Source organism: Delphinus delphis, chromosome 9 (assembly GCF_949987515.2).
Source record: "Delphinus delphis chromosome 9, mDelDel1.2, whole genome shotgun sequence".
In the NCBI taxonomy this organism is placed as follows: domain Eukaryota; kingdom Metazoa; phylum Chordata; class Mammalia; order Artiodactyla; family Delphinidae; genus Delphinus; species Delphinus delphis.
Genome location: NC_082691.1, coordinates 92,016,910 through 92,040,298, shown reverse-complemented (window position 1 = coordinate 92,040,298; position 23,389 = coordinate 92,016,910). Strand labels below are relative to the sequence as shown.

The following is a 23,389-nucleotide window of genomic DNA, read 5'->3' as shown; positions in this document are numbered from 1 at the left end:
AAGAGGATGTGTTCTACATATGTCTTGTGCCTGTGGAATGTGTACCTCTGCTTTCATTTTACTATGGCTTGCTCTTGAATTCTTTCCTGCGCAAAGCCAAGGACCCTCACTTGGCAGCCCATCCCAGACCTGGGACATGACCATCCTCTCGCTCCCCATTTTCCTGTAACATCTTTACAAGGGAAGAGGAAGAAGGTGGTCTTCTCTCCCTCCCAGCTTTTCCTTTGATTATAAAAACGTAGCCCACTTAGTTCTTGGGGCAGAGCCTTCTTGCCTGCCCACTGGTATCCTTCATAAGCATCCTATAGTAATAAATCTACTACTTACCTGTCACTTTGCCTCTTGCTGAATTCCTTCTGTGCTGAGACATAAAGAACCTGAGCTTCACTGAATCCTGAGATGAGTTTTGCAGTTTCAGGATGGCCTGGTACTTGGGTGGAATTGCTGCTGCAGGCTAATCTGACTCCCTGTGTTGCTCATGGAGAATGGTGTGCCGGCCTGTCAGGGCTTTGCTGCTGCTGCTGCTGCTTCTGTAAACAGACTGAGCCACGTACTAGTGTCTGACTGTGGCATGGCTGGGGCTGGCATGGCTGAGTGACAACCCACCAGTGCTGGAGCAGGGGTTAGGCTCCTCACTAGGTCTCTGCTGGGCTTGCCCTTTCCTAGTCCTTTGGGGCTTTTCTATTTTAGTCAATGCCTGTTGGTAACTCTGTATAGGTCTCTCGTTTAGGTTTTAGGTGCCTAGTCTGGGGTATATGGGAGACTAAAAAAGTAAACAAACAACCCAGTGCATTTACCATGTTGTCATTCCTCAAGTCCTCAGGTCCTTACACAGTCCACCTTCTGCACAGCTTTCAGAGTGCTCTTTATCATTGTCTGTTGAAAAATTTCCAGGTATTTCATTGTATTTAGAGAAGAAGAGCAGGGAAAAGTGAATCTACACCATCTTGTTCTGGAACCAGAAACACAAGTCTTATTTTGATAATATATTCAAGCAGTCTAAACAAAATATTACATCAAATCCAGCAATACATAAATCATATGTTGGGTATTACTCCAAGAATTAATTAGAAAATTAATTGATGTAATTCATCATATTAATAAGTTCAAAGAGAAAAATCATGATCTTCTCAATCAATATAGACTAATATGCTAAAATGAAACAATATTTCAGTGTAAAGACACCAAACCAGAGCTTCCTTATTCTGAAAAAGAAACATATCTATAAAAACCCCCACTGCAATTATATTTAATAATTAAATATTGAATGCTTTCCCTTTGAAATCAAGACAAAACAAAGAAGCATAATAGGAGTACTTTCATTAAATACTAACAGTTCTAGCCAGTAAAAGGAGCAATAAAGATAAGTAAAGGCATAAGGATAGGAGAAGATAACATACTATTATTATTTGGAGATAATCTGATTGTGTATATGGAAAAAAATTTTAATCTGTAGAAAAAATATTAGGGCCAATAACAGGGCTTATTAATATCGAATATTTCTATATAACAGCAAAAATCAGAAAATAAAATTTGAAAAAGGATACCCTTTAATATAAAAGCATCAGAAAATATCATGAGCCTAGGAATAAATCTAACAAAAGATATGCAGGAAGTGCATGGGGACAATTATAAAACTTTATTGAGGGAAATTAAAGAAACCTATTTGAATGAGGGGATGTGTCGTTCATGACCTAAAATGCTTAGTACTGTAAAAACTTCAATTTTCCCCAAATTGACCTATAGACTCAATGCAATGTGTTTATATACTGACAATCTGATCCTAAAATTTATCTACACATGGAAGGGTTAAGAACATGTCAATGAAAAATTAATCAGTTGATCTAAGAAAGAAATGGAAAATTTTATCTGAGCCAAATTGAGGATTATAACTCAGGAACAGCCCCTTAGACAGCTCCAAGAACTGTTCCGCCCATTAGAAGTCAAAGCACAGTTATATTAGTTTTTTCAGACAGAGGGCTGTACATTGAATGACATTATTAACAGTTTACACAATCCAGATGTGCAAGTACAGAGTGGTGTGTCATGGTGGCCCCTTACAAGATCAGAAGTGTTATCTTTTAAGGAGTTGTCTTATTGATGCTAGGAGAATGCTGCTCTTTATGATTGAACAGGTATTTCTGCTGTTGGGGGAGGTTCGGTCAATGCCTAATGCAGATACACAATGCACAGTAGAGGAGAGAGTGGAGGTCAAAGAGCAGAGAAAATTTTTTGTTTAAATTTTTCATGTCCTGGAGAGGGGGAAGATGGTGGAAGAGTGAGACGCGGAGATCACCTTCCTCCCCACAGATACATCAGAAATACATCTACACGTGGAACAACACCTACAGAACATCTACTGAACGCTGGCAGAAGATCTCAGACCTCCCAAAGGGCAAGAAACTCCCCATGTACCTGGGTAGGGCAAAAGAAAAAAGAATAAACAGAGTCAAAAGAATAGGGACGGGACCTGCACCAGTGGGAGGGAGCAGTGAAGGAGGAAAGGTTTCCACACACTAGGAAGCCCCTTCGTGGGCAGAGACTGCGGGTGGCAGAGGGGGAAGCTTCGGAGCCACGGAGGAGAGCATAGCAACAGAGGTGCGGGGGGCAAAGTGGAGAGATTCCAGAGCAGAGGATCGGTGCCGACTGGCACTCACCAGCCCGAGGCTTGTCTGCTCACCCGCCGGGGCGGGCGGGGCTGGGAGCTGAGGCTCGGGCTTCGGTTGGAGCGCAGGGAGAGGACTGGGGTTGGCGGCGTGAACGCAGCCTCCAGGTGGTTAGTGCACCACAGCTAGCCGGGAGGGAGTCTGGGGAAAAGTCTGGACCTGCCGAAGAGGCAAGAGACTTTTTCTTGCCTCTTTGTTTCCTGGTGCGCGAGGAGAGGGGATTAAGAGCTCTGCTTAAAGGAGCTCCAGAGACGGGCGCGAGCCGCGGCTAAAAGCGTGGACCCCAGAGACGGGCATGAGACGCTAAGGCTGCTGCTGCCGCCACCAAGAAGCCTGTGTGCGAGCACAGGTCACTATCCACACCGCCCCTCCTGGGAGGCTGTGCAGCCCGCCACTTCCAGGGTCCCAGGATCCAGGGACAACTTACCCGGGAGAATGCACGGCGCGCCTCAGGCTGGTGCAACGTCACGCCGGTCTCTGCCGCCGCAGGCTCCCCCCGTACTCGGTACCCCTCCCTCCCCCTGGCCTGAGTAAGCCAGAGCCCCCCAGTCAGCAGCTCCTTTAACCCTGTCCTGTCTGAGCGAAGAACAGATGCCCTCCCGTGACCTACATGCAGAGGCGGGGCCAAATCCAAAGCTGAGCTCTGGGAGCTGTGCGTACAAAGAAGAGAAAGGGAAATCTCTCCCAGCAGCCTCAGGAGCAGCGGATTACATCTCCACAATCAACTTGATGTACCTGCATCTGTGAAATACCTGAATAGACAACGAATCATCCCAAATTGAGGAGGTGGACTTTGAGAGCAAGATTTATTATTTTTTCCCCTTTTCCTCTTTTTGTGAGTGTGTATGTGTATGCTTCTGTGTGAGATTTTGTCTGTACAGCTTTGCTTTCACCATTTGTCCTAGGGTTCTATCCGTCTGTTTTCTTTTTTTTTTTTTTTTACTTTAAAAAATGTTTTTCTTAATAATTATTTTTTATTTTAATAACTTTATTTTATTTTATCTTCCTTTATTTTCTTTTATCCTCTTTCTTTCTTTCTACTTTTCCTCCCTTTTATTCTGAGCCGTGTGGATGAAAGGCTCTTGGTGCTGCAGCCAGGACTCACTGCTGTACCTCTGAGGTGGGAGAGCCAACTTCAGGACACTGGTCCACAAGAGACCTCCCAGCTCCACATAATATCAAATGGTGAAAATCTCCCACAGATCTCCATCTCAACACCAACACCCAGCTTCACTCAACGACCAGCAAGCTACAGTGCTGGACACCCTATGCCAAATAACTAGCAAGACAGGAACACAACTCCATCCATTAGCAGAGAGGCTGCCTAAAATCACAATAAGTCCGCAGACACCCCAAAACACACCACCAGACGTGGACCTGCCCACCAGAAAGACAAGATCCAGCCTCATCCACCAGAACGCAGGCACTAGTCCCCTCCACCACGAAGCCTACACAACCCACTGAACCAACCTTAGCCACTGGGGACAGACACCATGAACCTGCAGCCTGCAAAAAGGAGACCTCAAACACAGTAAGATAAGCAAAATGAGAAGACAGAAAAACACACAGCAGATGAAGGAGCAAGATAAAAACCCACCAGACCTAACAAATGAAGAGGAAATAGGCAGTCTACCTGAAAAAGAATTCAGAATAATGATAGTAAAAATGATCCAAAATCTTGGAAATAGAATAGAGAAAATGCAAGAAACATTTAATAAGGACCTAGAAGAACTAAAGATGAAACAAGCAACGATGAACAACACAATAAATGAAATTAAAAATACTCTAGAAGGGATCAATAGCAGAATAACTGAGGCAGAAGAACAGATAAGTGACCTGGAAGATAAAATAGTGGAAATAACTACTGCAGAGCAGAATAAAAAAAAAGAATGAAAAGAACTGAGGACAGTCTCAGAGACCTCTGGGACAACATTAAACGCACCAACATTCAAATTATAGGGGTTCCAGAAGAAGAAGAGAAAAAGAAAGGGAGTGAGAAAATATTTGAAGAGATTATAGTTGAAAACTTCCCTAATATGGGAAAGCAAATAGTTAATCAAGTCCAGGAAGCACAGAGAGTCCCATACAGGATAAATCCAAGGAGAAACACGCCAAGACACATATTAATCAAACTGTCAAAAATTAAATACAAAGGAAACATATTAAAAGCAGAAAGGGAAAAACAACAAATAACACACAAAGGAATCCCCATAAGGTTAACAGCTGATATTTGAGCAGAAACTCTGCAAGCCAGAAGGGACTGGCAGGACATATTTCAAGTGATGAAGGAGAAAAACCTACAACCAAGATTACTCTACCCAGCAAGGATCTCATTCAGATTTGATGGAGAAATTAAAATCTTTACAGACAAGGAAAAGCTGAGAGAGTTCAGCACCAACAAATGCTAAAGGATCTTCTCTAGGCAAGAAACACAAGAGAAGGAAAAGACCTACAATAACAAACCCAAAACAATTAAGAAAATGGGAATAGGAACATACATATTGATAACTACCTTAAATGTAAATGGATTAAATGCTCCCACCAAAAGACACAGACTGGCTGAATGGATACAGAAACAAGACCCATATATATGCTGTATACCAGAGACCCACTTCAGACCTAGAGACACATACAGACTGAAAGTGAGGGGATGGAAAAAGATATTCCATGCAAATGGAAACCAAAAGAAAGTTGGAGTAGCAATTCTCATATCAGACAAAATAGATTTTAAAATAAAGACTATTAGAAGAGACAAAGAAGGACACTACATAATGATCAAGGGATCGATCCAAGAAGAAGATATAACAATTGTAAATATTTATGCACCCAACATAGGAGCACATCAATACATAAGGCAAATACTAACAGCCACAAAAGGGGAAATCAACAGTAACACAGTCATAGTAGGGGACTTTAACACCCCACTTTCACCAATGGACAGATCATCCAAAATGAAAATAAATAAGGAAACACAAGCTTTAAATGATACATTAAACAAGATGGACTTAATTGATATTTGTAGGACATTCCATACAAAAACAACAGAATACACATTTTTCTCAAGTGCTCATGGAACATTCTCCAGGATAGATCATAGCTTGAGTCACAAATCAAGCCTTGGTAAATTTAAGAAAATTGAAATTGTACCAAGTATCTTTTCTGACCACAACACTATGAGACTAGATATCAATTACAGGAAAAGATCTGTAAAAAATACAAACACATGGAGGCTAAACAATATACTACTTAATAACGAAATGATCACTGAAGAAGTCAAAGAGGAAATCAAAAAATACCTAGAAACAAATGACAATGGAGACATGATGACCCAAAACCTACGGGATGCAGGAAAAGCAGTTCTAAGAGGGAATTTTAGAGCAATACAATCCTACCTTAAGAAACAGGAAACAACTCGAATAAACAACCTAACCTTGCACCTAAAGCAATTAGAGAAAGAAGAACAAAAAACCCCCAAAGTTAGCAGAAGGAAAGAAATCATAAAGATCAGATCAGAAATAAATGAAAAAGAAATGAAGGAAACGATAGCAAAGATCAATAAAACTAAAAGCTGGTTCTTTGAGAAGATAAACAAAATTGATAAACCATTAGCCAGACTCATCAAGAAAAAAAGGGAGAAGACTCAAATCAATAGAATTAGAAATGAAAAAGGAGAAGTAACAACTGACACTGCAGAAATACAAAAGATCATGAGAGATTACTACAAGCAACTCTATGCCAATAAAATGGACAACCTGGAAGAAATGGACAAATTCTTAGAAATGCACAACCTGCCAAGACTGAATCAGGAAGAAATAGAAAATATGAACAGACCAATCACAAGTAATGAAATTGAAACTGTGATTAAAAATCTTCCAACAAACAAAAGCCCAGGACCAGATGGCTTCACAGGCGAATTCTATCAAACACTTAGAGAAGAGCTAACACCTATCCTTCTCAAACTCTTCCAACATATAGCGGAGAGAGGAACACTCCCAAACTCATTCTACAAGGCCATCATCACCCTGATACCAAAACCAGACAAGGATGTCACAAAGAAAGAAAACTACAGGCCAATATCACTGATGAACATAGATGCAAAAATCCTCAACAAAATACTAGCAAAGAGAATCCAACAGCACATTAAAAGAATCATACACCACGATCAGGTGGGGTTTATTCCAGGAATGCAAGGATTCTTCAATATACGCAAATCAATAAATGTGATGCACCACATTAACAAACTGAAGAATAAAAACCATATGGTCATCTCAATAGATGCAGAGAAAGCTTTCGACAAAATTCAACACCCATTTATGACAAAAACCCTCCAGGAAGTAGGCATAGAGGGAACTTTCCTCAACATAATAAAGGCTATATATGACAAACCCACAGCCAACATCATCCTCAGTGGTGAAAAACTAAAAGCATTTCTACTAAGATCAGTAACAAGACAAGGTTGCCCACTCTCACCACTCTTATTCAACATAGTTTTGGAAGTCTTAGCCACAGCAATCAGAGAAGAAAAGGAAATAAAAGGGATCCAAATCGGAAAAGAAGGAGCAAATCTGTCACTGTTTGCAGATGACATGATACTATACATAGAGAATCCTAAAGATGCTACCAGAAAACTACTAGAGCTAATCAATGAATTTGGCAAAGTAGCAGGATACAAAATTAATGCACAGAAATCTCTGGCATTCCTATACACTAATGATGAAAAATCTGAAAGTGAAATCAAGAAAACACTCCCATTTATCATTGCAACAAAACGAATAAAATATCTAGGAATAAACCTACCTAAGGATACAGAAGACCTGTATGCAGAAAATTATAAGACACTGATGAAAGAAATTAAAGATGATACAAATAGATGGAGAGATATACCATGTTCTTGGATTGGAAGAATCAACATTATAAAAATGACTATACTACCCAAAGCAATCTACAGATTCAATGCAATCCCTATGAAACTACCACTGGCATTTTTCACAGAACTAGAACAAAAAATTTCACAATTTGTATGGAAACACAAAAGACCCCGAATAGCCAAAGCAATCTTGAGAATGAAAAACGGAGCTGGAGGAATCAGGCTCCCACACTACAAAGCTACAGTAATCAAGAGAGTATGGTATTGGCACAAAAACAGAAATATAGATCAATGGAACAGGATAGAAAGCCCAGAGATAAACCTACGCACATATGGTCACCTTATCTTTGATAAAGGAGGCAGGAATGTACAGTGGAGAAAGGACAGCCTCTTCAATAAGTGGTGCTGGGAAAACTGGACAGCTACATGTAAAAGTACGAGATTAGAACACTCCCTAACACCATACACAAAAATAAGCTCAAAATGGATTAAAGACCTAAATGTAAGGCCAGAAAGTATCAAACTCTTAGAGGAAAACATAGGCAGAACACTCTATGACATAAGTCACAGCAAGATCCTTTTTGACCCACCTCCTAGAGAAATGGAAATAAAAACAAAAATAAACAAATGGGACCTAATGAAACTTCAAAGCTTTTGCACAGCAAAGGAAACCATAAACAAGACCAAAAGACAACCCTCAGAATGGGAGAAAATATTTGCAAATGAAGCAACTGACAAAGGATTAATCTCCAAAATTCACAAGCAGCTCATGCAGCTCAATAACAAAAAAACAAACAACCCAATTGAAAAATGGGCAGAAGATCTAAACAGACATTTCTCCAAAGAAGATATACAGACTACCAACAAACATATGAAAGAATGCTCAACGTCATTAATCATTAGAGAAATGCAAATCAAAACTACAATGAGATATCATCTCACACCAGTCAGAATGGCCATCATCAAAAAATCTAGAAACAATAAATGCTGGAGAGGGTGTGGAGAAAAGGGAACACTCTTGCACTGCTGGTGGGAATGTGAATTGGTACAGCCACTATGGAGAACAGTATGGAGGTTCCTTAAAAAACTACAAATAGAACTACCATATGACCCAGCAATCCCACTACTGGGCATATATCCTGAGAAAACCATAATTCAAAAAGAGTCATGTACCAAAATGTTCATTGCAGCTCTATTTACAATAGACAGGAGATGGAGACAACCTAAGTGTCCATCATCAGATGAATGGATAAAGAAGATGTGGCACATATATACGATGGAATACTACTCAGCCATAAAAAGAAACAAAATTGAGTTATTTGTAGTGAGGTGGATGGATCTAGAGTCTGTCATACAGAGTGAAGTAAGTCAGAAAGAGAAAGACAAATACCGTATGCTAACACATATATACGGAATCTAAGAAAAAAAATGTCAGGAAGAACCTAGGGATAAGACAGGAATAAAGACACAGACCTACTAGAGAATGGACTTGAGGATATGGGGAGGGGGAAGGGTAAGCTGTGACAAAGTGAGAGAGTGGCATGGACATATATACACTACCAAACGTAAAATAGATAGCTAGTGGGAAGCAGCCGCATAGCACAGGGAGATCAGCTCGGTGCTTTGTGACCACCTAGAGGGGTGGGAGGGAGGGAGAAGCAAGAGGGAAGAGATATGGGAACATATGTATATGTATAACTGATTCACTTTGTTATAAAGCAGAAACTAACACACCATTGTAAAGCAATTACACTCCAATAAAGATGTAAAAAAATAAAATAAAGAAATTGTCAATAAGGATTTTTTTGTATTTTGTATAAAAAATTTTTTTTCACGTCTTGCCATAAAATATGAATTTTATTTCACAAACAGCTAAGACTATGTTGAAGAACAAAATGGGAAGTCTTATTCTGTCATTAGATATTACTTATTATAAAACTATGGTTATTATAATAGTGTGGTGCTTTTGCAATGGTGGTGAACTTGAACCATGAGATAGAATAGTAAATCCAGAAACAGACTCCTGCATATATGGGCACTTGATTTGTGAGAAAATTGTCACTGCAGAATCGGTCTGTTTAATAAATACTACAGGGTCAATTGGATAGCCATAAAAAGTGAAATAAAATTGAACCCCTACATGGCACCATACCAAAATTCAATTCTAGATGCATTATTGACCCAACCATGATAAGCGAAACTGGAAAGCTTTTAGAAGGTAATATATAAATACATCTTTATGACCTCAGTATTGGGAAAGTTTTCTTAAAAAGGAAACACTAACCATAAATGTTAAAATTGATAAATTAAGCTACATTAAAATGAAGACATTCTTCATCAAAAACACTACAAATACAGTAAAAAAAAAAAAAGACACAGACTTAGATAAAATATTTGAAGACTTAGAAATTACAAAGAATTGTATCTATAAGATAGAATGGCCTCCTGAAAATTAATAAGGAAAAAACAACCCAGTTAAAAAATGGGCTAAATGTGTGGACAATTCCTTCATGAAGAAGAAATTCAAATGACAATGAACATATGAAAATATGCTCTCATTATTAATCATAAAATACAAATTAAAGCCACAAGGAGATACTATTGTGTACCCGCTCGACTGACAAAAATTGAAAATCTGACAATAACATGTTGAGTGAGGAATGTGGAACAGTGGGAGCTTTCAGACACTATTCCTGGGAGTGTAAATTTGAATACTACTTTGGAAAACCATTTTTCATTACCTCGTCAAGTTGAAGACACACATAACTTTTGACTTAGCAATTTCACTCTTGCAAATATACTTTCTTGGAGAAATGTGTGCATATGTGTACAAGTATACACGAATGGCAATGTTCATAATGGTGATGTTCATAATGGCCTCCAGAGTGGAAATAACCCAGTTGTCTATTAATTGTATATTCATACAATGAACATGAGCTACAGCTATGCGGAATATGGGTGAATCTTACAAACATAATGCTGAGGAAAAGAATCAAGACACAATTGAATACAAAGAGACTGTTTCCATTTTTTTTAAAAAAAACAGGTCACACTAAACCATGGATTTGGAGATGGTTACTGTGGTTAGGCAAAATACTATAATGCCTCCCCCCTCCACCCCCCGCCAAGATTTCCACTCTGTAATCTCAGAATTTGTAATATGTTACTTTACATGTCAAAGGGACCTTCCAGATGCTCTTAACGTTAGAGATCTGGAGATGGGGGAGATTCTCCTGGATTATCTGGGTAGACTCAATGTAATACAAGCGTCTTTTGAAGTGAGAATTAAGAGTCAGAGAAAGAGATGTGACAATGGAAGAAGGGTCAGAGAGATGGTACATTGCTTATTTTGAAGATGGAGGAAGGGAGCCATGGCCTAAGAATTTGGCCAGCCTCTAGAAGCAGGAAAGGGCAAGGAGATTTTCCCCTAGAGCCTCCAGAAAGGAACACAACCCTGCTGACACCTCAACTTTAGCCCAGCAAGACTTGTGTTGGACTTGTAACTTACAGAACTCTAAAATGATAAATTTGTATTGTTTCAAACCACCAAGTTTGTGGTCATTTGTTACAGCAGCAATAGGAAACTAATGCAGATACACAAGTGATAAAATTATAAATAAAGATAAGGAAGTGATTGCCATAAGTCACAATGGGGATCACCGCTGAGAAGGGGTTGAAAAGGCAGTGTGAAAAGGAAAGGGCCCTTGGAAGTGTGGTGGCTGCTAGCAGTGTCTTGTCTTTCTTGACTTGGGTTGTAGTTACCTGGAACTTTGTTTTCTAACTAGTTTTTATACTTTATACATTTATATTGTGTGCCCTTTTATGCTCATGGGTTATATGTCACAATTAAAGGGGAGAAAAATTCTCTACCGTCACAGGTTAGAGATAAAACTTTTGAAAAAAGAAAAGATGACCTCTGAGGCTGAAAATCTTGAGAATGCTTCCCAGAAGAACCTTGGAAAGCCAGGCATTATCATTCTTGTGCTCCTAGAGGAAAAGAAGAGTAAAGGCCATCAATCAGTTTATCCAAGTGGGCTTCTTAGCTATCCAGGGACTGCTCAGTGTTTCTTATACTGTAAACCCTCTGGCCAGCATTTTGGCATATATGGGGTTGATGCCACCATCTGGCTGAATGTAGCTCAGAATGGTCCTATTCCCACTTCTTTGAATAGTGTTTTGACTGGTCCTTGTGATTGCAGCCTTTTTTTTCCTGTTTAAACAGACTCCATTTTGCTAGCTGCTTAGTTTATGTAATGGTCTGTTTCAGTAGCTAAGATTTATTCATTCTTTCCTTTAGTATCCTCTCTGTTTCAGGGACCATGCTCAACTCCTGGATACAGAGACAAATAGACCATAGTCCTTTCCTCATGGGAACTCTTGAGTCATAGGGGGAGGTTTCCTGGGAATAACAAATAATTTTGACAGTGCCCTATATTCCAGTAGAGATTACATATCAAGAGTCATAAAAATATTCAGGCACTCTGACCCACTGTGGTAATTCCACAACTGGAAGATGTTTATAGCACATAATTTGAAACTGCAAGAATGAAAAAGCGTTAAACTATAAATATCCTAAACTTTAGGGAATAGAGAATGCTTATAAATTATAAAATATCAATATGCTGGAATATTTTACAGTCATTGAAATGAAAGTATGATTATTGTGGAACACATGGGAAACATTTTTGAAACAAGTTTAGATAAATATAAAAAATTAGAACTCAAAATTTAGCCTAGTTTATATTTCAACTGTGTAAAAGCTCTATATACTTTCATAATGACAATAACTGGTACTAGCTGCACTTTGTTGAGTGTCTCTTTCCCAGAAGCTATTCTAAGTACCTTATATCATCTTTTATCCTCACAAAAATCTTTCAAAATAAATATGACTGTCTCCAAATAACAAATGAGAGGCTCAGAGAGCTGAGGTTAATTTAATAAGCAAGTGGGAGTACACATTTTTTTGTTGTTGTTGTTGTTGTACGCGGGCCTCTCACTGTTGTGGCCTTTCCCGTTGCGGAGCACAGGCTCTAGATGCGCAGGCTCAGCGGCCATGGCTCATGGGTCTAGCCGCTCCGTGGCATGTGGGATCTTCCCAGACCGGGGCACGAACCCGTGTCCCCAGCATCGGCACGCGGACTCTCAACCACTGCGCCACCAGGGAAGCCCCACATTTTTAATCTAGATTTATCTGACTTAAAATCTTATGAATTTTCTTCTCTCCAAACTGCCATTCCAATCTTGGAAAGGAAAACAAACAAAACACAAACACAAAGAATCTAGTTGTCACATAAAGGTAGTATCACTGTAAGAGAAAGTTTTATATTTTAATATATTTTATTATAATTTGAAATTGATTTAATGTTTCTAAAATGTACGCAATATGCAGTCTGGATCGTCACACAAAACACTAAGAGTGATGTCCGTGCATTACCTAAAAAATGTCAGGTTCAGTGTGTACTTTCCTCAGCTCCATTTAAATTTGAATTCACATACCAACAAGTGACCAATAGCAACCAAAATTAAGAGCATTACTGTAGAAATACAAAGCCCCTTCTGAAGAGAAACTAGACTATAGTTCTAAGTTGTGTCATGCAAACTTCCAACACAGACAGCCTTTGAGGATTTCCTTCTCCACATCAAGCCAGAAGAGGGGAGGATTACTTACCCCACACCAAGCCAACAGAAGAGGGCTTCAACAAGATAACTGGGAAAGACTAGAGGTGTCTACAAGTAGGGGAAAGGGCATTTCCCTCCTCTGCTGGGCACCTAATGAACTGCCAAAGTCACGGACTCATCCTGGTGAAGTCATTGGTGTATAGAATGGTGAGAAGGTTCTTGGAACAGTTTGATATATGTGCCCTCGAATCTGGGAGCATCCATGAGCTTAGAAACCTGTGCCTCCTCCACTGGAGAATGGAAGGTAATAGGGCGTCTTCCTACGTATCCACCATCTTGCACTGCAAGTTTATATGCGTTTCCTTAGGTTAAATGGACATCAGAGAATGGTAACAGGGCTCTGGGTGACCATCTAAGTATCCTGTACCAGAGTGAAGCCTGCCAGGGTGAGGGGACCTCAGCAATAGGAGACTGTGATTCCCACCACACGGGCAGTTGCTGAGGGGGAGGGGCATTATGAGAGTAAAGGCAGGGACTTCTCTGGTGGTCCACTCTGCACTTCCAATGCAGGGGCCCAGGTTCAATCCCTGGTCAGGGAACTAGATCCTGCATGCTGCAACTAAGATCCTGTATGCTGCAACTAAGACCTGGAGCAGATAGATAGAATGAATGAATGAATGAATGAGTAAAGACAGACAGTACTTTGCCCGTGTCAGAATCCAAGCAGAGTCTTAAAGAGTACATAGCCTGCATTCCAGCAAGAGAGTCAGTATTTGGGCTGCACCAGATTACAATACCACCAATTAGGTAAGTTATTAGTCCCATATTTTCTAATTCTGCCTCCTCTAACTTGACCTTGGAGAAGCCGGAGGCAGCAAAGGGAATAAATGGATGTATAAGTTATTGATCACTGCCTAGCAAATTACTCTAAAATTTGCAACCTAAACCAAAAATAAACATGTCTTTTCCAACAAGTTTCTGTGATCAGGAATTTGGGAGTGGCTTAGTTGGGTGTTACTGGCCCAGGGTCTCTCAAGATATTCTAGATGTTGGCAAGGGCTGCAGTCATCTGAAGGCTTGACTGGGCCTGGAGAATCCACTTTCAAGGTGGCTCACTCATGTGTCTGTGGAGCTGAGGCTGGCTGTTGGCAGGAGGCCTCAGTTCTTCACCATTTGGAACTCTCCATAAGGCTGCTTGAGTGTATCCAAGACATGGTTGCTGGTATCCCCAGAGCAAGTGAATCGATAAAGAACAAGTCAGAAGCCAACATATCAGTTCTGAAAGTCATATGCCATAATTTCTGCCCTTATTACATGTGAGCCCTTTTTTGGTGTGGGAGGGGATTGCATGAGGGTGTGAATATCAGGAGGTGACAATCACTGAAGAGATGCATAGTTAGGACAGAGCTAAACTTGGAAGAGGAGAGAGGCTTTGAACAGGACTTGCAATTGTTTTATTTATTTATTTGTTTGGCTGCGTGGCATGTGGGATCTTAGTTCCCCAACCAGAGATCAAACCTGTGCCCCCCGAGACCTGGGACATTACCATCCTCTCGTACCCCACTCTCTTTCCTCCAACAAAAGAACAAAGGAGGGATATTTGCCTTATACATACTTGTGTAAATACAGAAAATACATCAGCAAATTTATTTGTTTCCACCTCAGAAGTAAATCAAGATCCAATGCTTCTCACTATTCTTGTGCTCCTGTTCTGGGTGAGGTACCATCTTCCTGCATGGACTTCTGGGACCAGTCTCGTGGCTTCCCTCTCAGCCCCCAGAGTCTCATCTCCACACAAAGCCAGAGTGGTTCTTTGAAAACACATCCAGATCACGTCACTGCCCTGCTAAAAACCGTTTAGTAGCATTCCTTCCCACTTAGTAAAATCTAAATTTTAAAATACCATTTTCTGATTCAGAAATTCCACTTTTGGGTATATATCCCAAAGAATGGAAAGCAGAGACCCAAACAAATCTTTGTACCCTCACGTTCATAGCAGCACTATTCAGAAAAGCCAAAAGGTTGACAATTATTCATCAACAGATGTATGGATTAACAAAACGTGCTGTATGCATGTGCTAGAACATTGTTCAGCCTTAAAAAGGAAGGAAACTCTGACACGTGCTACAGTATGGATGAACTTTGAAGACATTATGCTAAGGGAAATAAACTAGTCAAAAAAGGAAAAAATAAAGTAAAGTATCAGTACCATCCTATAGCCAGAAAAAAAGTCCTCCTTACCAAGTACCCGATTACACAACCCTCTGTCAAAATCTTTCAAGAAAACTGTTGGAAGAAAATATTTTGGTTGCTATGCCTCTTCAATGTTCAGAAAAACTATCTAAAACTTAGAAATCAGGCTGAAAGCTGCTTGCATGCCTTTTTAATGTCCAGCAAGTCCACTGAAGGGTCCTCAGGCTCTGGGAATATAATGCATGTTGACTTAGAACCAGTCTTTTCACAATTCTGTCAAGTTCCAGGTTAATTTATAGAAAACAGATAAGGAGAGGTTCCTCAAAGGTTTGGGTTTATTGCCTTGTAGCTCATTAATCCGTTTTGTAACTGATTTAACAATCTTATTTTTAGCCTTCCTTCTTTCATTTATGAATCCACTTTCTTCTATCTCCTTAGAACCTGCATTGTCACATAGCTGGTTCCCTCATTAGTGAATTGATTGAAACTTTGACTTTGGCTCACTATGCGAAGTGTATGAAAAGTGTGTTTATAACATTTTTTCTAATCACATAATTTTTATTTTCTATTTATTCAAAGACTTCTCTTAGATTTATTTAGGCATAGCCTTTTATTTTATGTCAGTCTGGATCATACACAAAAGGGAAATATAAGTGAAAACGATTGGTTAAGGAATTCCTAAATCCTCTTAATACTCACAGGCTAAGTCTTCTACTAAACTTTCCAACGCAGCATCATCAGTGTCTGTGTTTTTCCACAGGCAGTGGTGATGTAACATTCCTTAAAATTGTGTTCCTGAATTCAGTTGTCTCCTGAATATTCCAATTCAGCAAGTTTGGATGCTTGCAATTTCTGGCTTTGCATGTAATCTTTAATTCTTATTCAGATATTTCAGTAATGAGGTATAAATACAGCTTCATCTACAAGATCTTTTCTTAGGTCGTTAAAGTATTTTATTATTGCTTTGCAGAAAAATATGGAATTGTGGGCATTTTTTTTTGTTTGTCCAAAAAAATTTGCTTCATTACCATTGTTGACTAAAAAAAAAAAGCACAATGTGAAAGTTGTGAGTTAAGTTTTATCTGGGGTCTAATGAAGACTATAGCCCAGGAAACAGCCTCTCAGATAGCTATGAGGAATTGCACCAAAGAGGTAGGGGAGAGGTCAGTATATCTATGATTTTAATGAAGGGGGATACGTGCAATCACACATTTTGGCAGAAGGTTGCTGCTAGTCATGAGGAGCAGATGTCTCTGTTAATGATTTTAGTGCTTTTCGAGATAGGAGAAGATGCAAGAAATTGGGCTCATAAAATTTTCTCCTGAAAATATCTAGCTATCTGAAGGCCTGTTCTACCAGTTTTCCCCAGAGCACAGAGTGCCCAACTCCTGGTCTCCACCCGGAACTCCTTTCAGGGTGTATTGAAGGTCAGTGACTGCAGTGGCTAGTGACTTCATTCTTGTAGAACCAGATGGTAAGTGACAATTTTTAGTTGACACTGGCCAGGACCCCCCTGGGCTTATGGGGACCATAGAGAGTCACCAAGAGTGCAGAAGGCAATGGGGCAAAGCCTCTGTGCCTGGGTGGAGTTGTTCCTGTTGGTGACTAGTTCTGAGGTATAGATGTTGAAGGCAAGAAGTTTCTTCCCCAGAGAAGACTCAACTCTAGTTGAGTTGATGGAGCCAGTAAGAACAACATGTGTCCTGCAGGGCTCTTCCTCTTGGTGTTCTCCTCTGGCTGCTCCCACTGGTCCTTTATTCCCTTCTCCCCATCCATTTCCCTTCAGTTCTCGCATCACCTCTACATCCTTGGTTCTCAAGATAAAAGCTTCTTTCACTTCTTTTCTTTCTTGATAGCTCTCAGGAAGAGCCTAAATCTTCAGCACAAAGAAGATATTTCCTTTTTCTAAAGGGCAGGGGAGACTCGGCCAATTTAGTTAATCCATTCAAGAGGAGAGAGAGGTTTTCTTTCCATCCTGGAGAACACTTCTCTCCTCTTTTCTTTCCTTGCCCACAAGGGGCCGAATGATACCTCTATGAAAGAAAACAACCATCAAAGCAAATATTTTTTAATACTTAAAAAAACAATCAACAGAAAATTTATAACTACAATCTTGAAAACTGAAACAGGAGGGAGCATAATGAAAGAATTTTTTGGTGTTTTTTTTTTTTTGCAGTACGTGGGCCTCTCACTGTTGTGGCCTCTCCCGTCACAGAGCACAGGCTCCAGATGCGCAGGCTCAGTGGCCATGGCTCACAGGCCCAGCCGGACCGCGGCGTGTGGGATCCTCGTGGACCGGGGCACGAACCCGTGTCCCCTGCATCGGCAGGCGGACTCTCAACCACTGTGCCACCAGGGGAGCCCTTGGTGACTTTTAAGTCTTGTTAAAATAGTAATTCAGAGAGGGGATTCTGTTGTTATGTTTCCAATATCTGAATAGCATCAAATGTAGATTGTTGCCAAGTCCAAGCTTGCTCTGCTTGCTGCATGACAGGCCAGTAAATTGGGAGATGTAGTGTTGAGACAAGGAATAGCGACTTTATTCAGAAAGCCAGCAGAAGAAGATGGTGGACTAGTGTCCCCAAAAACCATTTTATTGGGGTCTGGATGCCAGTTTCTTTTATAGAACAGAGAGGAGGAGGAGGTGAGGAAGTAAGGCAAAAAGGTCATTAGTTTTGTAAAATATCTCCTGGCTTGGCCAGCATTGGGGAGGGGATGTGTTAATTTCTTCTTTTCTGCAGCCATTCACAGGTGGGCAGGATCAGACTGTCTCCCCATGAGCTGAACAGACACTTTAGTTTAACATTCAGGCAGAGGGTCAGGGTTCCCCGAGGCAGGCCGTTAAGTATGGTTATAATAACAAAAGGAATGAAAAGAAAGGTTAATGTAAAAGAAACAGATCCAACATGGAGTCAGATTTTGCTCTTCCCTGTTACAGGATGAGCCCCAACTTCATCTCCAGAGTTCTAATCCCAACGTCTTATGGAGCATTTCCACTTTATTCTTTTTAAAAATTTTATTTATTTTTGGCTGCATTGGGTCTTCGTTGCTGTGCGCGGGTTTTCTCTAGTTGTGGCGAGTGGGGGCTACTCTTCATTGCAGTGCGCGGGCTTCTCATTGCAGTGGCTTCTCTTGTTGTGGAGCACAGGCTCTAGGTGCACGGGCTTCAGTAGTTGTGGTGCGCAGCCTCAGTAGCTGTGGCTTGCAGGTTCTAGAGTGCAGGCTCAGTAGTTGTGGCACATGGGCTTAGTTGCTCTGTGGCATGTGGGATCTTCCTGGACCAGGGATTGAACCATGTCCCCTGCATTGGCAGGCGGAATCTTAACCACTGTGCCACCAGGGGAGTCCCCCACTTTATTCTTTGTAAAGTGAAATGCTGAAATTTTCTTTGGGGAGGGAAGCAGCTGCCATCCCTGCCTTTCTTACTGAATGCAAGTTTGTGTGCCTGATGCACATCGAGGCCAAATAAACCAAAATGTTGGAGTTTGGAGCAGGGAAAGGTTTATTTTAGGGCCAAGCAAGGAGAACAGGTGGCTCATGCTCAAAAACTTTGAACTCCCTGATGGTTTTTGGGGAAAAGTTATTATAGGCAAAATTTGGGGTGTCTGCAGGGTGTGTGACTTTCTTCTGATTGATTCGTGGTGAGGTAACATGTTGGTGCTTCCAGGGCTCTTAATCACTAGCTTGAAGTTTCCATCCTCCACCTGGGTGGGGGCCTTAGTTCCTGCAGAAGAACTCAAAGATATTGTTCTGTATATCCCTTCTGTACAACCAGGATCCTGCACTATAGTTTCTTGATTGTTCCTCCTTTGTTTCTGCTTTCCCCTACTTCCCTGATTAGCAACTGCTTGAATCCGCTCTGTGGTATTCGGGAAGGTCTGGGAGGCTGAAGCCTTTATCCTGAAAATAAGAAACTGGGGACAAGGAAAGGTTTTTTTTACCCGGGAGGGCCCCACAGGGTTCTGCTTAGTTTCAACTTTCTCTCCCCTCCTTAGAGTGTCTCACAGAAAATATAATAAGCTCCATAAGAGACCCTAAATTGGATTTTGTAATGCAAGATCGAGGTCTTCTGATCCTTGGAACTGTAAACACCTACTGCCAAAATTAATTCAGGAATCTCTCATATGTATAGATCATGTAAAGAGGAGATAAACACAGGCACATCCACTTGTCTGCTAAGGAAATAAGAGGCATTTCATTGCCTTTCATTCAAGAGGCATTCATTTCTTTCTTCTACTTTACTGTACAAAACTGCATGAAATTGTGACCAGATTTTGTAGTCATTTTCATGTTACCTTACATGTATGTGTAAATCTGATCTTACTTACTCAGTAATCAACTGTTTCTCTCTCTTCTATATCAGTACTCTTAAAGTAACCAGATTGAGCCAAAAATGGAGTCACTCATGCTAAAACACATTAGCAAACCAAAACTTAACTGAGTTTCTTTTCTTTTCTTTCTTTGGCTGCACTGGGTCTTAGTTGCAGCATGTGGGATCTTTAGCTGTGGCATGTGGGATCCAGTTCCCTGACCAGGGATCAAACCTGGGCTCTCTGCAATGGGAGCATGGCGTCTTAACCACAGGACCACCAGGGAAGTCCCTGAGTTTCTATGCTCAGCTCTCCCAGATAAGGAAGGTCAATGTCAACCAGTCAGCGCTTTCCTGCTTAGCTCAGGGTACCTGATGGCTCCAAGCCTTCCCTCTGCTCTATGTAAGGGTGGTAACCTTGCTTTAACCAATCAGCATATGCTCAGTAAAACTTCCTCGTTCCTGCTCACTTCAGTCTATAAAAATCTCTCGCTTGAAACTCCTTTCTCTCTGCTAGATTGGATGCTACCCAATTCATGACTTGCTGAATAAAGCCAATTAGATCTCTAAATTTACTCAGCTGAATTTTGTTCTTTAACAGTAGAGAGGGCCGTTTGTTGACAGAGCTGTTTTATTTCCCCTGAGCTCCTCAAATTCAATGCACTCAAACCAGAATTCACCAATATCCTGCATCACAGAAATGTGTAACTCAGACTGGGACTTGAACCCATGTGCCAGGGCTTGAAACCAGCCAAAACCCAGATGGGACCTGAACCCATGCTCTTTTAACTGAGGTCACACACCTGGCCTCAGGACTTGATGAAGCTCAGGCTCTTGATATCTCATCAGAGAAAGAATTCAGTGAGAGAAAGTGATAGGTAAGAAGTGGATTGATTTAGAGAGAAACACACTCCACAGACAGAGTGTGGGCCATCTCAGAAGGCGAGAGGCCCCGAAATATGGGGTGGTTAGTTTTTATGGGCTGGGTAATTTCATAGGCTAATGAGGAGGAGGATTTTCTGAGTATTTTGGGATAGGGGTGGAGATTTCCAGGAATTGGGCCACTGTCCACTTTTTGATCTTTGATGGTTGGCCTCAGAACTGTCATGGTGCTGGTGGGTGTGTCACTTAGCTTATGCTAATGTATTACAAGGAGCATATAATGAGGCTCAAGGTCCACTGGAAGTCAAATCCTCTGCCATCTTGGATCTAGTTAGTTCTAACCAGTTTCTGTCATGTCCTATGGCTATGTCATTCTTTTAAAGGTTGTGTCTTGCCCCCTTCCCTCCTGTTTCATCCTCTGACCCAGGCTTCCTCTTAAACCTAAGAATGACAACAAATTCACATCTAGGCACCAAAGGTAGAGACCCATGTTATCCATGGCCTACCATTTCCTTTATTCATTCCACAGATATTTACCGGGGACGTTTTCTGTGCCGGACACTGTTTTGGGCACCGGAAGACAGAACTCTGAACAAAACAAAGTCCTCCTGGAGTTTACAATCTGTTGGGGGAAAAGACAATGAACAAATCCTTAACTTAATATCAGGTAGTATAAGTGTATGAAGTTGTAGGGGAGCAAAATTTGCTACCCCATGATGTGTCTCTTTGGCATGAAGATTATTTTAGGCTGATTATTTTTAAGAAATAGAAGACTCAGGAAGTCTTTCTTTTTACCTCCCCGCTAACTGCCTAAAGAATTTTGATAAAGGACATATTCTAGAACAGAGCTATCACCAGAGATATCTGCAAAGAATATGGGCTGGGGTGGCGGGGGAAACTCAGCAGGGCCTAGAGATCAGAGTCCACTCTGTGTCTCATTGTCTCTGCAAGGCCCAGCAAACATTACCTTACCAAACATTTGCTTTTCCATCTCCAAGTGAACTGCCTTCCTTCCATCTGAAGTCCCAAACCACTAGCCCCAACATCCTCTTTTGTCTTTAGCTGAAGGTGGTATTTAAGGTGAGGGCTTTGGCCATTTTGGTGAGTTACTCAGTTCTTCAGGGTTTCTCCCGTGTATATGTGTTATTAAACTATTGTTTGATTCTCCTGCTAATTTGTCTCATGTCAATTTAATTCTTAGGCCAGCCAGAAGACCATAGGATGGTAGAGGAAAATTTCTTCCTCCCTGACAAAGTAAAATAAAGAAAGTTGAGAAGGACAGAGAGTAGCCGGGAGTGGTGGCTAGAAAAGGCTCCATGGTGACATCTGATCAGAGACCTGAATGCAGTGAAAAAGTGAAGCAAAGATTTTGAGTATGGTTGTAGCTCAATGAGGCAAAGGAAGAGGGGTGTGTAAGGAGGTCCAAGAGATATGCAAGGCCAGGCCCCCTAAGACATGCAGGCTGTCCAGGGACTTGGATTTCAATACAAGTATGTTGGGAAGCCATTGGGGGGTTTGAGCAAGAGAATAACACAGTATGATATAGGTTTTAGAAGCCCCCCTGAATCTCTTCACCCTGCAACCAGATGGTCCTCCCCATTCTTTCTTCCTCTTCTTCCTTTGTCTCCTCCTGTTTTCTCATTTCTTCTTAATGAAAAGAGCTCTACTGATTGTGTTGATTGTAAATATTTTGTAGGCTTACTGTAAAATATTCAGGCAGAGTAGACAAAAGTATTTTTAAGTAAAGGTTGAGTGAAATCTCATGGATAACATTTTGGTACATCTTACTAGTATTTTGGTAAATACAGAGAGGGTTCTTAGAATACAAATATACTCACTTTACTCCTCGAATCAAAGCCTTTTAATAGCTTTTCACTGTGTAACCGAGCAGGACTCTATATGGAGCCTTCCCAGGGCAGACGCCTCCCCCATATCCTCTGCTTTAGCTCCTCTCTGAAGAACCTAGATAATAGTATCTGATGCACATTTCCTGAGTTGTTTTTCAGGTGTGAAAACCCCCCACCAAATGGAAGATGTTAACTACTTGATGACCACGAGAACATAACTCCAAGACCTACTGGAGCCTGAGGATTAATAATGATAACCCCTGTGAAATCGCCCTGTTACCTCACTATCAATCAGAGAATTGTGCACAAGCTGATCACATACCCTGTGACTCTCCTCCCCCACCTGGCCTTTAACAATGCCTCCCTAAAAACCCATCAGGGAGTTTGGGCTTTCTGAACATGAACTGCTCCAGCCTCATTGTCTGGTGCCTTACAATGAATGCTGCACTTTCCTTCACCACAACCCGGTGTCAGTAGATTGGCTTTACTGTGCACAGGTGAGTGGACCCAGGTTTGGTTTGGTAACAATTGCTCTTCAGATAAAATTTATATCCTCTACGTTGAGCTCTTTCATCACTTCTCCATCCTGCTCTTTTTTGCATCAGAACCTCTGAAGACACCCAATGCCCCACTCTCCTACACCCAGCTAAGCCTTCTCCCATAGCCTCTCAGACCCTCCACTTGTGCCTCAGTCTCCCTGCCGTATAGCCCGGCTCTCTCTCTATGGACTGTGAGCTTGGAGGGCAGTCAGACTGCCAGTACCTAGCTCAGTGCCTGGTACGTAAGAGGAACCATAGATTATTTTCAGTGAATTCATGAGACAGCTTTGATTCTATATATCCCATTCAAGAGCCATTTAAATATCAACTGGATACCAGATTCTATTCTGTTACCAAGAAGATAAAAGATTCTTATGACAAAGCTCCCTTCCTCAAGGTTTTCATAGTCTCCTGCTTGTCCTACAGAGATGTCTCTAAACTAGACTAAGGCAGTTCTTCAGGCTGTG

General features: G+C 41.0%; 1 long non-coding RNA gene across 1 annotated transcript in view; it reads right to left on the bottom strand.

Annotated features, from left to right (window-relative positions):
• The window catches only part of LOC132430780 (uncharacterized), a 70,924-nt gene extending 59,403 nt beyond the window's left edge, over positions 1-11,521 (bottom strand). Inside the window, exons 1-2 of the long non-coding RNA XR_009520563.1 lie at positions 11,448-11,521; positions 798-952 (exon numbers count right to left, since the gene is read on the bottom strand). This is a non-coding gene — a long non-coding RNA (uncharacterized lncRNA). The remainder of the gene's footprint in view (positions 1-797; positions 953-11,447) is intronic.
• Between the last annotated feature and the right edge of the window lie 11,868 nt (positions 11,522-23,389).